Genomic DNA, 16,683 nt, shown 5'->3' with positions numbered 1-16,683 from the left:
ATCTTACCCAGCAAACCCAGTCATATACAGTCTACAACTTTAATTTACCAGAGCAGCTGGTTTTAATATTATTATTATAAATTTAATGCCAGGTCTAGCATTTTGTGAGAGTGGTGAGGAAGCGAGCATCGAGGGAGTTACAGTTCAGTGACCTGCTGTGACTTAAGTCCCACTTATCTCAGCTAAATAACTTGCAGGTAATAATTCAGGTAATGCCCTGTAAACCTCATGCAGGTAATTTGCTCACATAATAATAACTGACACACACACACACACACGTATGTATGTATATATATATATATATATATATATATATATATATATATATATATATATATATATATATATATATATATATATATATATATATATATATATATATATATATATATATATGTTGAGAGAAACCCTGCATATTGACAAAACACATGATAGGGATGTGCTGTTTATTCAACCTCCATGTGAACTTCTGTAAGAGAATCTCATTTACGTGTTTCTGTCAACATGCAAGCTTTCTCTCAACGCTGGTAAGTGTTAATAACATCTAAAAATGGTTATAATTATAACCGTAATTTTTGAAGGGGTAGACCGGTAAGCCAGCGGAAGGCCTCGGTCAGATAACCAAAAGCTCCAACGGCGGGTCATTATCTAAGACCAGCATCAGGAAATAGTTGTCCTGTTTCCTGGAGAACCTTACCTAACCTAACCTGTTAATAACACTTCAAAAACTTCATTCATTCTCTCGGGTATTATCAAAGGTGTCCTTGACTGGTTGTGTAGGCGACATGCAACCTTATTGACCCTCATATAACTGATAGGCTATAAACCTAGGCTTACGATAATTTTATTGATTCAAACCGGGACATTTTCAAGGTTTTGAGAAAAATATGTACATGAAATATACAGTAGATTTAATTTCTTTAAAGCAAACAAATAAGGGACTAAAATGTACCAAGAAGAAGAACAAAAAGCATAAAGTATGGAATCACTCTTTGGGGAACCAGTCAGATTTTTCAATATTATTATAATCGTGGGGAGCGCTAAACCCGTAGGATTATACAGCATATGTGGGGAAGGGGGGATGATAGGTATTCAAGCTCAATTCAGAGAACCGGAACACCGATCCAATTCCCTAGATCAAGAGCCCTTCACCACCGGCAAGGAATCTCCCTTGAGGGGATATTTTTCACTAGAATGAGCAGTCCATAGTAATGTTTATATAATTTTGTCATAAAACTCGCAGCAGCTTAATGTTTATTTTGCAGTACATTAACCTTTTTACATTATTATTATTATTATTATAATCAAAAAGAAGCGCTAAGCCACAAGGGCTATACAGCGCTGCAACCTTTTTACAGTAAATTCAATCATTCTACCTCTTTCCTCAGACTATACATTGTTCATCAGCGATGTTTCTGTCCGGGATAACATGACAAATTAGCCGGGATTTCAGAACAGGACCTTCAAACCGGGATAATCCCGGTCAAAAGGGACGTTGGTAAGCCTGTCTAAACCTACTGTATAAACCTACGCTACATTGTGTGCAATAGTAACGCAATAGCTAACGCAACAAGATGATTGATCTCTAGTAAGTTATTTCCATATGCTTAAGATGTCTGTTAATCGCAAGATATTTGTAATTAGCAGATAGAAAAAATATGCAGCAGAGTTACAGCAACAAGCACACGGGCGGACAAGAAACTGACGCCTTAACATGAGGTAAGAAAAATGAGCCCAGAGAAAAAATAAATTTTGTGTTCTGGAAATCTGGTAAAGGAAAACAGAAAACAAACGAGAACCTAGAGAGCCTTGGGCAAGGACCAGTGTGTCACCCCACACCACCAGGAGCACCACCGCTGGAAGCACCACCCTCTGGAGCATCTTCTGAAACACTGCCTTCAGAAGCACTACCACCATCGTCTTCTGAAGCACCACCTTTAGAAGCACTACCACCAAGAGGACAAGGCACGTACTCATGTACTCTTAGTCACTCCCACCCACAAACTGCACGTTCCTTCTCACACCAAATATTTCTTCTCAACGAGGCCGCTAATAGTAATGTAACAGAGAATGGGCCATTCTTTATTCACACTCCCATCTCTCTCATATCTTCAGCTAATCAAGATTTTATGTTACGTTAGTGATTTTCAGTCTTTTAAAGCCTGATAAGGAATGTTTCTGTGACCAGAAATACTGTGCATGAAATATTGTGCACTTGGTTATGGTTCCAAATATTGGTTATTGTTCCAGATTTTTGCTCGGCAGAGTAGAATGGAGTGATAGACTTAATTGTGTTCACTGGGATAACCTGACTATGGGTTATATTCAGAGTCTTGACAAACAGTAATGGTAAGAATTACCGTTTCATTATCATTCAAAAAATGTACTAACTTAAAAAGTGACAAATTTAAGAGGTGAACGATTAGAAAATATGTTTTTTTTTTTTTTTACAGCTTTAGTACATCTTTCACGTGTTGTTAAAGTACTTTTGCAGAAAATTTTGATAATTTTCCTGTAACTTGTGTAATAATTGAAGCATATAATAGTGTTTACATAACGTAGTGTTGATGTGACTTTTAAAAGATGATAGGCCACAAGGGAACCAACATCCCCTATAATTTATTTATGGTGATTAGTTAAGGAAAACGTAATTGTTATAATGTTGGAAAAAAAAACTAATATTCTGATAAGAAAATATACCACACACCTGGAACTGTCACTGAATATAATTAAATACATGTGTATAATATAAAAGTTCAGAGGAGAGCATCGAATATGGTGTAATGGGAGAACGAACCGGAATGTTTTTGGCATCAGTCCAGTGTAATCGGAAATGATTGAGATGGTATCGGCTGAGTGTTGTAACGTCGATATAAACGAAGAGACAGTGCCTCTGGAAGTGTCCAGATATTTAATACAACTATTAACATAATAAGATGGTGAAACCCAAGAGGCGGTAGCTGAATGTGAAGCCATATTTACCTGCCACATGTATCATCAAATTTAATGTACGGCTCCCAGTGTGTATTGAACTTCATATAACAGGTAAGGTCGTTAGTATTGGCCAATATCTAGTATGCCTTACTAGATATTGGTTGTGAATTATTATTATTATCATGTGAGCAAATTACCAGCATGAGGTTTACAGGGTATTACCTGAATTATTACAGGGAAGTAATTTGGGTGAGATAAGTGGGACTTAAGTCATAGTAGGTCGCCAACTTCTTCACCACTCTCACAAAAAGCTAGACATTAATACCAAGAAAGGTAAATTATAAAAGAGTGTGGACTGTATATGATTAGGCATGCTGGGTACACAAAAGAAATTCGTATTATCACTTACCTTTTAATTACTGTAGATGGATCACACCACAACACCTGCCTAACATCTAGACCCTACACTGGCCAGTTAGAGATCTAAATGCAAGGATTAATGGTGTACTTCCCTGTGAGTGATGTTCGTATTCCATATCTTTCACCATCCACACGTAATTCTTGAGGTCCTGCAAATTTCCTGTCCCAGTTCTTTGGAAGGGGACATTAACAAGGATTCCTAATTACAAATTCTGGCCAAAACCCCCCAATTTGGCTCGGAAGACACCGGATTATTAGCAGAATTTCCCATGACAACTAGTGTTCACCAATTAAAATAGTGTCTCCCCTGCGTCACCCCCCCGGCTGTTACACATCCCCCCCTTACTCGAAATTTCTCAAAGGGTCAAATCAGCATCACATTTTAATATGCAATTGTTAAATACCCAAAAATTTACTTGAGTTAAGTAACATATTCACTTCTTGCAAGATCCATGTGTTCTTAATTTAAGGTCCCGAAGTGGGAGTTGGAGAGCCGAGACGGTGGTCATCGAAGGAGGGACAATATAAGTGACCTGTTGTTCCTAAGTCCCACATGTATCCGATATAATATATTTTGGATGTGCCAGAGTTCTCCCCAGTTATGTGAGTGAAAGTTAATTCAAGATTGTACTTATGAAAATTCATGCACATAATTTCTCACGACTTAATCAGTCCTCAAAATTTCACACTTGGTTTAATACACAAAGTGTAACACAGACCAACTGGACGGTGAGAAATCCTTTGTAAACAAGTATGGTTAAACATTTTGAGTAGCTCACAATGTAACAAAGTATCATATAAAATATTGTCGTACCACACAGGATGTGTCTGTACAACTAGTCATTTAATGTGGTTGTTCCTAGAATGGTGTTGCTGCATACCCCCGTCTTGCTCTGAAGCCTTCATCATCGATGCCGTATATATTCTAAGCATACATGTCTTTTGATGAATATGCATTGAGAGCAGCAATACTATACGCAGATGGGTATATATTATATCAGCGTGGAAGGTTTACTTTAATCCATTTCCAGCAGTTGGGATTAGAGTGTCCTCGACTGGTGGTATAAACTCTCCCTGACTGGTGGTATAAACTCTCCCTGACTGGTGGTATAAACTATCCCTGACTAGTGGTATAAACTCTCCCTGACTGGTGGTATAAACTCTCCCTGACTGGTGGTATAAACTCTCCCTGACTGGTGGTATAAACTCTCCCTGACTGGTGGTATAAACTCTCCCTGACTGGTGGTATAAACTATCCCTGACTGGTGGTATAAACTCTCCCTGACTGGTGGTATAAACTATCCCTGACTGGTAGTATAAACTCTCCCTGACTGGTGGTATAAACTCTCCCTGACTGGTGGTATAAACTATCCCTGACTGATAGTATAAACTCTCCCTGACTGGTGGTATAAACTATCCCTGACTGGTGGTATAAACTCTCCCTGACTGGTGGTATAAACTCTCCCTGACTGGTGGTGTAAACTATCCCTGACTGGTGGTATAAACTCTCCCTGACTGGTGGTATAAACTATCCCTGACTGATAGTATAAACTCTCCCTGACTGGTGGTATAAACTATCCCTGACTGGTGGTATAAACTCTCCCTGACTGGTGGTATAAAGGAGACGTACAACCTCAATAATAATTCTAGTGCAACCAGTCGTTAGGGGTTAAATCTAATAAACTCTAAGGCCATTAACAACAATATCCTATAATAATAAAAATACCAGGTGTACACTCATTGGTTGATGGTATTTCCTATGCAGTAAATATTTTGTTAATATTTACTGGGATGTAACCAACTTAGATCTAAGAGTTATTAGTCTTCTAACAAGCAATACTTACAGCTGCTTGCTGTTCTTGAGGTATGTAGTGACAACTGGTGGATGCAGATCCCGCGGCTGCATCCACCTTCACTATAGAAACGACGATTTTTCGGCTAACAAGGGTTGACAACAAATTTGCTAACAAGGGTTTACAAAAATTTGCTATGAGTCGACAACAAAGTTGATAACAAAGAGTCAACAACAAATTTGATAAGGTAAACATGTTCTAGGCTAATTCGAGTATGCTGATTTCGAAGACAAATCAAACATTTAAGGACTTTTAGTTACAGAATAAAAGGAAATTCAATGCAACGCATTTTCAGAAATACTGAGGTGTCGGTGGCAGCTTGAGGGTCAGCACTTCATGTCAAAACTGCCTAATTAGACTGACCTTAAAGTCAGCACAAATGAAGGTGCATGGAACAGCACTATGCTATTATGTACACATTACATTAACAGTTTACAATACTGGCAAGTTCATAAACATGACACAACACCTGGGTATCTTTATAAAGACATTTCGCCAGCCAGTGGCTTTTTCAATTCATTACATATTAGACACTGGAGACAGTGGAAGATAAGGTAATCAGTCCCTCAGCTTTGAAAGGCGTACAGTCCCTTAGCCTTCATGAATCTGAAGCAGTTGTGTGAGGATGGAGACTTAGAGTGTATACTGAAGACTTATACTATATCTCTCTTCTGGCTACAGTAAACTAGTCTTCATCCTCATTCATTTTCTTTAGAATTTTATCAAGATTGAGGGATCCAACACATTCTATCAAGGCTGAGGGATCCAACACCTATCAAGGCTGAGGGATCCAACACCTATCAAGGCTGAGGGATCCAACACCTATCAAGGCTGAGGGATCCAACACCTATCAAGGCTGAGGGATCCAACACCTATCAAGGCTGAGGGATCCAACACCTATCAAGGCTGAGGGATCCAACACCTATCAAGGCTGAGGGATCCAACACCTATCAAGGCTGAGGGATCCAACACCTATCAAGGCTGAGGGATCCAACACCTATCAAGGCTGAGGGATCCAACACCTATCAAGGCTGAGGGATCCAACACCTATCAAGGCTGAGGGATCCAGCACCTTCTATCAAAGTCGAAGGATCCAAAACCTGCCAAGGCTGAGGAATCCTTCTATCAAGACTGAGGGATCCAGTGCCTTCTATCAAGGCTGAGGAATCCAAGACATTCTGTCAAGGCTGAGGGATCCAACACCTATCAAGGCTGAGGGATCCAACACTTTCTATCAAGGCTGAAGGATCCAACACCTATCAAGGCTGAGGGATCCAGCACCTTCTATTAAGGTTGAAGGATCCAAAATCTGTCAAGGCTGAGGGATCCTTCTATCGAGGCTGAGGGATCCAATACCTTCTATCAAGGCTGAGGGATCCAACACCTATCTAAGCTTAGGGATCCAATACCTCTCAAGACTGAAGGGCCAAACACCTTTTATCAAGGCTGAGGGATCCAACACCTTTTATCAAGGCTGAGGGATCCAACACCTTCGGTCAAGGCTGAGGGATCCAACACCTGTCAAGGCTAAGGGATCCGACACCTATCAAGGCTGAAAGATCCAATACCAATGAAAGCGGAAGGATCGAACACCTATGAAGGCTGAGGGATCGAGCACCTTCTATCAAAGCTGAAGGATCGAACATCTATTGCTGTTGAGAGATCCAATACCTATGAAGATTGAAGGATCAGACACCTTCTACGAAGATTGAGGCATCGAGCACCTTCTATCAAGGCTGAAAGATGCAACACTCTATAAAGGCAGAAAGATGCAACACTCTATAAAGGCAGAAAGATCCAACACTATAAAGACTGAAAGATCCAACACCTTCTATCAAGGCTGAAAGATCCAACACTCTATAAATACTGAAAGATCCAACACCATCTATCAAGGTTGAGGAATCCAACACCTATCAAGGCTGAAGGATCCAACACCTTACATCAAGACAGAGGGATCCAACACCTATCAAAGCTGAGGGATCCAGCACCTTCTATCAAGGCTGAGGGATCCAACACCTATCAAAGCTGAGGGATCCAACACCTTCTATCAAGACTGAGGGATGCAACACCTTCTATCAAGACTGAGGGATCCAACACCTTCTAACAAGACTCAGGGATCCAACACCTTCTATCAAGACTCAGGGATCCAACACCTTCTATCAAGACTCAGAGATCCAACACCTATCAAAGCTGAGGGATCCAACACCTTCTATCAAGACTGAGGGATCCAACACCTTCTATCAAGACTCAGGGATCCAACACTTATCAAAGCTGAGGGATCCAACACCTTCTATCAAGACTGAGGGATCCAACACCTTCTACCAAGACTGAGGGATTCAACACCTATCAAAGCTTAGGGATCCAACGCCTTCTATCAAGACTGAGGGATCCAACACCATCTATCAAAGCTGAGGGATCCAACATCTTCTATCAAAATGGTATACAATACCGACAGGTTGTTAGGTAAGACACATATGCAACAGTTAGACAACTTTATTCCGAAACGTTTCGCCTACACAGTAGGCTTCTTCAGTCGAATACAGAAAGTAGGCAGGAACAGTAGAGATGTGAAGACGATGTAATCAGTCCATCACCCTTGAAGTCGTAGAATTTGAGGTTGTCAGTCCCTCGGCCTGGAGAAGTTCAGTTCCATAGTCAGGAACTATGGAACTGAACTTCTCCAGGCCGAGGGACTGACAACCTCAAATTCTACGACTTCAAGGGTGATGGACTGATTACATCGTCTTCACATCTCTACTGTTCCTGCCTACTTTCTGTATTCGACTGAAGAAGCCTACTGTGTAGGCGAAACGTTTCGGAATAAAGTTGTCTAACTGTTGCATATGTGTCTTACCTAACATCTTCTATCAAACCTGATGGATCCAACACCTATCAAGGCTGAGGGATCCAACACCTTCTATCAAGGCTGAGGGATCCAACACCTATCAAGGCTGAGGGATCCAACACCTTCTATCAAAACTGAGGGATTCAACACCTTCTATCAAAGCTGAGAGATCCAACACCTATCAAAGCTGAGGGATCCAACACCTTCTATCAAGACTGAGGGATGCAACACCTTCTATCAAGGCTAAGGGATCCAACATCTATCAAAGCTGAGGGATCCAACACCTTCTGTCAAGACTAAGGGATCCATCACCTTCTATCAAGGCTGAGGGATCCAACATCTATCAAAGCTGAGGGATCCAACACCTTCTATCAAGGCTGAGGAATCCAACACCTTCTATCAAGACTGATGGATCCAACACCTATCAAAGCTGAGGGATCCAGTACCTTCTATCAAGGCTGAGGGATCCAACACCTATCAAAGCTGAGGGATCCAACACCTTCTATCAAGACTGAGGGATCCAACACCTTCTATCAATGCTGAGGGATCCAACACCTTCTATCAAGGCTGAGGGATCCATCGCCTTCTATGAAGGCTGAGGGATCCAACACCTTCTATCAAGGCTGAGGGATTCAACACCTTCTATCAAAGCTGAGGGATCCAACACCTTCTATCAAAGTTGATGGATCCAACACCTTCTATCAAAGCTGAGGGATCCAACACCTTCTATCAAAACTGAGGGATTCAACACCTTCTATCAAAGCTGATATATCCAACACCTTCTATCAAGGCTGGGGGATCCAACACCTTCTATCAAAGCTGAGGGATCCAACACCTTCTATCAAAACTGAGGGATCCAACACCTTTTATCAAAGCTGATATATCCAACACCTTCTATCAAGGCTGAGGGATCCAACACCTTCTATCAAGGCTGAGGGATCCAGCACTTTCTATCAAAGCTGAGGGATCCAACACCTTCTATCAAAGCTGAGGGATCCAACACCTTTCAAGGCTGAGGGATCCAACACCGTCTATCAAGACTGAAAGATCCAACACCTTCTATCAAAGCTGAGGGATCCAACACCTACCAAGGCCGAGGGATTCAACACCTATCAAAGCTGAGGGATCCAACACCTTCTATCAAAGCTGAGGGATCCAGCACTTCCTATCAAGACTGAGGGATCCAACACCTTCTATCAAAGCTGAGGGATCGAACACCTTCTATCAGGCAGAGGGATCCAACACCTTCTATCAAGGTTGGTAGGTAAGACACACAGGCAACAGTTAGGCAACTTTATTCCGAAACATTTCGCCTACACAGTAGGCTTCTTCAGTCGAATACAGAAAGTAGGCAGGAACAGTAGAGATGTGAAGACGATGTAATCAGTCCATCACACTTGAAGTCGTAGATAGAGGTTGTCATTCCCTCAGCCTGGAGAAGCTCAGATGGACTGATTACATCGTCTTCACATCTCTACTGTTCCTGCCTACTTTCTGTATTCGACTGAAGAAGCCTACTGTGTAGGCGATACGTTTCGGAATAAAGTTCCCTAACTGTTGCCTATGTGTCTTACCTACCAACCTGTGGGTATTGTGTACCATTTTGTTGTTCACCTTCTATCAAGGCTTAGGGATCCAACACCTATCAAAAGCTGAGGGATCCAACACCTTCTATCAAGAATGAGGGATCCAACACCTATCAAGACTGAGGGATCCAACATCTATCAAAGCTGAGGGATCCAACACCTTCTATCAAGACAGAGGGATCCAACACCTTCTATCAAAGCCCGGGGGGTCCAACGCCTTCTATCAAGGTTGAGGGATCCAACACCTTCTATCAAGACAGAGGGATCCAACACCTTCTATCAAAGCCCGGGGGGTCCAACGCCTTCTATCAAGGCTGAGGGATCCAACACCTTCTATGAAAGCTGAGGGATCCAACACCTTCTTTCAACGCTGAAGGATCCAACATCTTCTGTCAAGGCTGAAGAATCTAACACCTTCTATCAAGGCTGAAGAATTCAACACCTTCTATCTAGGCTGAAGAATCTAACAACTTCTTTCAAGGCTGAAGAATCCAACAACTTCTATCAAGGCCGAAGAATCCAACACCTTCTATCAAGGCTGAAGAATCCAACACCTTCTATCAAGGCTGAAGAATCCAACACCTTCTATCAAGGCTGAAGAATCCAACACCTTCTATCAAGGCTGAAGAATCCAACACCTTCTATCAAGGCTGAAGAATCCAACACCTTCTATCAAGGCTGAAGAATCCAACACCTTCTATCAAGGCTGAAGAATCCAACACCTTCTATCAAGGCTGAAGAATCCAACACCTTCTATCAAGGCTGAAGAATCCAACACCTTCTATCTAGGCTGAAGAATCCAACACCTATCAAGGCTGAAGAATCCAACACCTTCTATCAAGGCTGAAGAATCCAGCACCTTCTATCAAGGCTGAAGAATCCAACACCTTCTATCAAGGCTGAAGAATCCAACAACTTCTATCAAGGCTGAAGAATCCAACAACTTCTATCAACTGTCATCCAGAGAGCTTAAGAAGGGTTGTTGAGATGGTAAAGAGATTTAGAGAGGATGGAACAAATTAGGTAGACTTGGGAGGCGAGTAAATCTGTAGTGGCGGGAAGTCAGGGTAGGAGTCGTCCTAGGAAAGGTTGGAGGGAAGGGGTAAAGGAGGTTTTGAGTGTGAGGGACTTGGACATCCAGTGTGTGTGAGCGTGTTAGATAGGAGTGAGTGGAGTGACGTGCTGTATGAAGGGATTCAGGGAAACTGGTTAACCGGACTTGAATCCTGGTGGTAGGAGGTACAGTGGCTGCACTCTGAAAGATTGTTGGGAATATTTGCAGTTTTGGACTGTAGTATCTCTCTCTCTCTCTCTCTCTCTCTCTCTCTATATATATATATATATATATATATATATATATATATATATATATATATATATATATATATATATATATATATATATATATATATATATATATATATATAAATATATATATATATATATGTCGTGCCGAATATGTAAAACTGGTTAATTAGCAAGAACTCATTTAAAATTAAGTCCTTTCTAAAATTTTCTCTTATACATTTAAAGATATATTTTTTTTTCATTACCTGGAGTTTACCTGGAGAGAGTTCCGGGGGTCAACGCCCCCGCGGCCCGGTCTGTGACCAGGCCTCCTGGTGGATCAGAGCCTGATCAACCAGGCTGTTGCTGCTGGCTGCACGCAAACCAACGTACGAGCTGGTCAGGAACCGACTTTAGGTGCTTGTCCAGTGCCAGCTTGAAGACTGCCAGGGGTCTGTTGGTAATCCCCCTTATGTATGCTGGGAGGCAGTTGAACAGTCTCGGGCCCCTGACACTTATTGTATGGTCTCTTAACGTGCTAGTGACACCCCTGCTTTTCATTGGGGGGATGTTGCATCGTCTGCCATGTCTTTTGCTTTCGTAGTGAGTGATTTTCGTGTGCAAGTTCGGTACTAGTCCCTCTAGGATTTTCCAGGTGTATATAATCATGTATCTCTCCCTCCTGCGTTCCAGGGAATACAGTTTTAGGAACCTCAAGCGCTCCCAGTAATTGAGGTGTTTTATCTCCGTTATGTGCGCCATGAAGGTTCTCTGTACATTTTCTAGGTCAGCAATTTCACCTGCCTTGAAAGGTGCTGTTAGTGTGCAGCAATATTCCAGCCTAGACAGAACAAGTGACCTGAAGAGTGTCATCATGGGCTTGGCATCCCTCGTTTTGAAGGTTCTCATTATCCATCCTGTCATTTTTCTAGCAGATGCGATTGATACAATGTTATGGTCCTTGAAGGTGAGATCCTCCGACATGATCACTCCCAGGTCTTTGACGTTGGTGTTTCGCTCTATTTTGTGGCCAGAATTTGTTTTGTACTCTGATGAAGATTTAATTTCCTCGTGTTTACCATATCTGAGTAATTGAAATTTTTCATCGTTGAACTTCATATTGTTTTCTGCAGCCCACTGAAAGATTCGGTTGATGTCCGCCTGGAGCCTTGCAGTGTCTGCAATGGAAGACACTGTCATGCAGATTCGGGTGTCATCTGCAAAGGAAGACACGGTGCTGTGGCTGACATCCTTGTCTATGTCGGATATGAGGATGAGGAACAAGATGAGAGCGAGTACTGTGCCTTGTGGAACAGAGCTTTTCACCGTAGCTGCCTCGGACTTTACTCTGTTGACGACTACTCTCTGTGTTCTGTTAGTTAGGAAATTATAGATCCATCGACCGACTTTTCCTGTTATTCCTTTAGCACGCATTTTGTGCGCTATTACGCCAAGGTCACACTTGTCGAAGGCTTTTGCAAAGTCTGTATATATTACATCTGCATTCTTTTTATCTTCTAGGGCATTTAGGACCTTGTCGTAGTGATCCAATAGTTGAGACAGACAGGAGCGACCTGTTCTAAACCCATGTTGCCCTGGGTTGTGTAACTGATGGGTTTCTAGATGGGTGGTGATCTTGCTTCTTAGGACCCTTTCAAAGATTTTTATGATATGGGAAGTTAGTGCTATCGGTCTGTAGTTCTTTGCTGTTGCTTTACTGCCCCCTTTGTGGAGTGGGGCTATGTCTGTTGTTTTTAGTAACTGTGGGACGACCCCCGTGTCCATGCTCCCTCTCCATAGGATGGAAAAGGCTCGTGATAGGGGCTTCTTGCAGTTCTTGATGAACACGGAGTTCCATGAGTCTGGCCCTGGGGCAGAGTGCATGGGCATGTCATTTATCGCTTGTTCGAAGTCATTTGGCGTCAGGATAACATCGGATAGGCTTGTGTTAATCAAATTTTGTGGCTCTCTCATAAAAAATTCATTTTGATCTTCGACTCTCAGTCTGGTTAGCGGCTTGCTAAAAACTGAGTCATATTGGGAAATGAGTAGCTCACTCATTTCCTTGCTGTCATCTGTGTAGGACCCATCTTGTTTAAGTAGGGGCCCAATACTGGATGTTGTTCTCGACTTTGATTTGGCATAGGAGAAGAAATACTTTGGGTTTCTTTCGATTTCATTTATGGCTTTTAGTTCTTCCCGCGATTCCTGACTCCTATACGATTCCTTTAGCTTGAGTTCGATGCTTGTTATTTCTCTGACCAGTGTCTCCCTACGCATTTCAGATATATTGACCTCTTTTAGCCGCTCTGTTATTCTTTTCCGTCGCCTGTAAAGGGAGCGCCTGTCTCTTTCTATTTTACATCTACTCCTCCTTTTTCTTAGAGGAATAAGCCTTGTGCATACATCGAGTGCGACCAAGTTAATCTGTTCTAGGCATACGTTGGGGTCTGTGTTGCTTAGTATATCTTCCCAGCTTATATCGGTTAGGACTTGGTTTACTTGGTCCCACTTTATGTTTTTGTTATTGAAGTTGAATTTGGTGAATGCTCCCTCGTGACTAGTCTCATTATGTCGGTCTGGGGCTCCACGCATACATGTCTGAACCTCAATTATGTTGTGATCTGAGTATATTGTTTTTGATATGGTGACATTTCTTATCAGATCATCATTGTTAGTGAAGATGAGGTCTAGTGTATTCTCCAGTCTAGTAGGCTCTATTAATGTTAATGTAAAAAAATTTAATTTTGCTCCAAAAGAATCTTAGAAAACTTACCTAACCTTATTATAACAAGCGCAATTTATTTTAGCCTAACCCAACTAAATATATTTTAGATTTGTTTACAATAATTTAATACTAAACAAACACAGTGAAATATATTTTTTTCGTTAGGTTAAGCATGATTTTGGCGAAATTATTGCATACACAAATTTTCGCTTGTCCTATATGGCAAGATGAGCGTTGCCAAGATCGCAAGTTCTGCCTATTCGGCACGACACACACACACACACACACACGCATATATATATATATATATATATATATATATATATATATATATATATATATATATATATATATATATATATATATATATATATATATACATATATATATGTCGTGCCGAATAGGCAGAACTTGCGATCTTGGCTTAAATAGCAACGCTCATCTTGCCATATAGGACAAGTGAAAATTTGTGTATGCAATAATTTCGCCAAAATCATTCTGAAGCTAACGAAAAAAATATATTTCACTGTGTTTGTTTAGTATTAAATTATTGTAAACAAATCTAAAATATATTTAGTTGGGTTAGGCTAAAATAAATTGCTCTTCTTATAATAAGGTTAGGTAAGTTTTCTAAGTTCCTTTTGGTGCAAAATTATAAATTTTTACATCAACATTAATGAAAAAAATATATCTTTAAAGGTATAAGAGAAAATTTTAGAAAGGACTTAATTTTAAATGAGTTCTTGCTAATTGACCAATTTTACATATTCGGCACGACATATATATATATATATATATATATATATATATATATATATATATATATATATATATATATATATATATATATATATATATACAATATATATATATATATATATATATATATATATATATATATATATATATATATATATATATATATATATATATATATTATTAACATATCGGCCGATTCCCACCAAGGCAGGGTGGCCCGAAAAAGAAACACTTTCATCATCATTCACTCCATTACTTTCTTGCCAGTAGGATGCTTTACACTACAGTTATAAAACTGCAACATTAACACCCCTCCTTCAGAGTGCAGGCACTGTACGTCCCATCTCCAGGACTCAAGTCCGGCCTGCCGGTTTCCCTGAATCCCTTCATAAATGTTACTTTACTCACACTCCAACAGCACGTCAAGTATTAAAAAATAATTTGTCTTCATTCATTCCTATCAAATACGCTCACGCATACTTGCTGGAAGTCCAAGCCCTTCGTACACAAAACCTACTTTACCCCCTCCCTCCAACCTTTCCTAGGCCATCCCCTACCCCGCCTTCCCTCCACTATAGATTTATATACTCAAAGTAATTCTATTTTGTTCCAGCCTCTACATGTCCGAACCACCTCAGCCCTCTGGATAATAGTTTTCGTAATCCTGCACCTTCTCCTAATTTCCAAACAACGAATTCTCTGTATTATATTCACACCACACATTACCCTCAGACATGACATCTCCACTGCCTCCAGCCTTCTCCTTGTTGCAACATTCATCACACATGCTTCACACCCATACAAGAGTGTTGGTATAACTATACTCTCATACATTCCACTCTTTGCTTCCACAGACAGAGTTCTTTGTCTCCACAGACTCCTAAGTGCACCACTCACTCATTTCCCCTCATCAGTTCTATGAGTCACCTCATCCTTCATAGACCCATCCGCTGACACGTCCACTCCTAAATATCTGAATACATTCACCTCCTCCATACTCTTCTCTCCCTCCAATCTGATATCCAATCTTTCATCACCTAATATTTTTGTCATCCTCATCACCTTACTCTTTCCTATATTCACTTTTAATTTTCTTCTCTTCAGAATCTCCCAAGAGCACAGTGTCATCAGCAAAGAGCAACTGTGACAACTCCTACTTTGTGTTTGATTCTTTATCTTTTAACTCCACGCCTCTTGTCAAGACCCTCGCATTCACTTCTCTTACAACCCTATCTATTAATATATTAAACAACCATGGTGACATCACACATCCTTGTCTAAGGCCTACTTTTACTGGGAAATAATCTCCCTCTTTCCTACATACTCTAACTTGAGCCTCACTATCCTCGTAAAAACTTTTCACTGCTTTCAGTAACCTACCTCCTACACCATACACTTGCAACATCTACCACATTGCCCTCCTATGCACCCTATCATATGCCTTTTCCTAATCCATAACTGCCACAGAAACCTCTTTAGCCTTACCTGAATACTGTTCACCTATATGTTTCACTGTAAACACTTGGTCTACGCACTCCCTACCTTTCCTAAAGCCTTGTTCATCTGCTATCCTATCCTTCGTATTACTCTTAATTATTTCAATAATAACTCTACCATACACTTTACCAGGTATACTCAACAAACTTATTCCCCTATAATTTTTGCACCCTCTTTTATCTCCTTTGCTTTTATACAAAGGAGCTATGCATGCTCTCTGCCAATCCCTAGGTACCTCACCCTCTTCCATATATTTATTAAATAATAGCACCAACCACTCCAAAACTATTTCCCAACCTGCTTTTAACATTTCTATCTTTATCCCATCAATCCCAGCTGCCTTACACCTATTCATTCTACCCACTGCCTCACGAACTTCCCCCACACTCACAACTGGCTCTTCCTCACTCCTACAAGATGTTATTTCTCCTTGCCCTATACACGAAATCACAGCTTCTCTATCTTCATCAACATTTAACAATTCCTCAAAATATTCCCTTCATCTTTCCGATACCTTTAACTCTCCATTTAATAACTCTCTTCTCATATATATATATATATATATATATATATATATATATATATATATATATATATATATATATATATATATATATATATGCAATAAGATCACAGTAAACAGGTGATTTCAGAATATGCAAAACAACCACTGTGAATGAATAGAGAAGTTCTAAGTGCTTTCGTGACTACTCACATTATCAAGGAACAATGAAAGTAAAGCATCAAAGGAAGGTATATAAAGGGGTAGCCCAC

The sequence above is a fragment of the Cherax quadricarinatus genome, chromosome 59 (genome assembly GCF_038502225.1).
Source record: "Cherax quadricarinatus isolate ZL_2023a chromosome 59, ASM3850222v1, whole genome shotgun sequence".
Lineage (NCBI taxonomy): Eukaryota > Metazoa > Arthropoda > Malacostraca > Decapoda > Parastacidae > Cherax > Cherax quadricarinatus.
Note: the sequence above shows the minus strand (reverse complement) of the source record.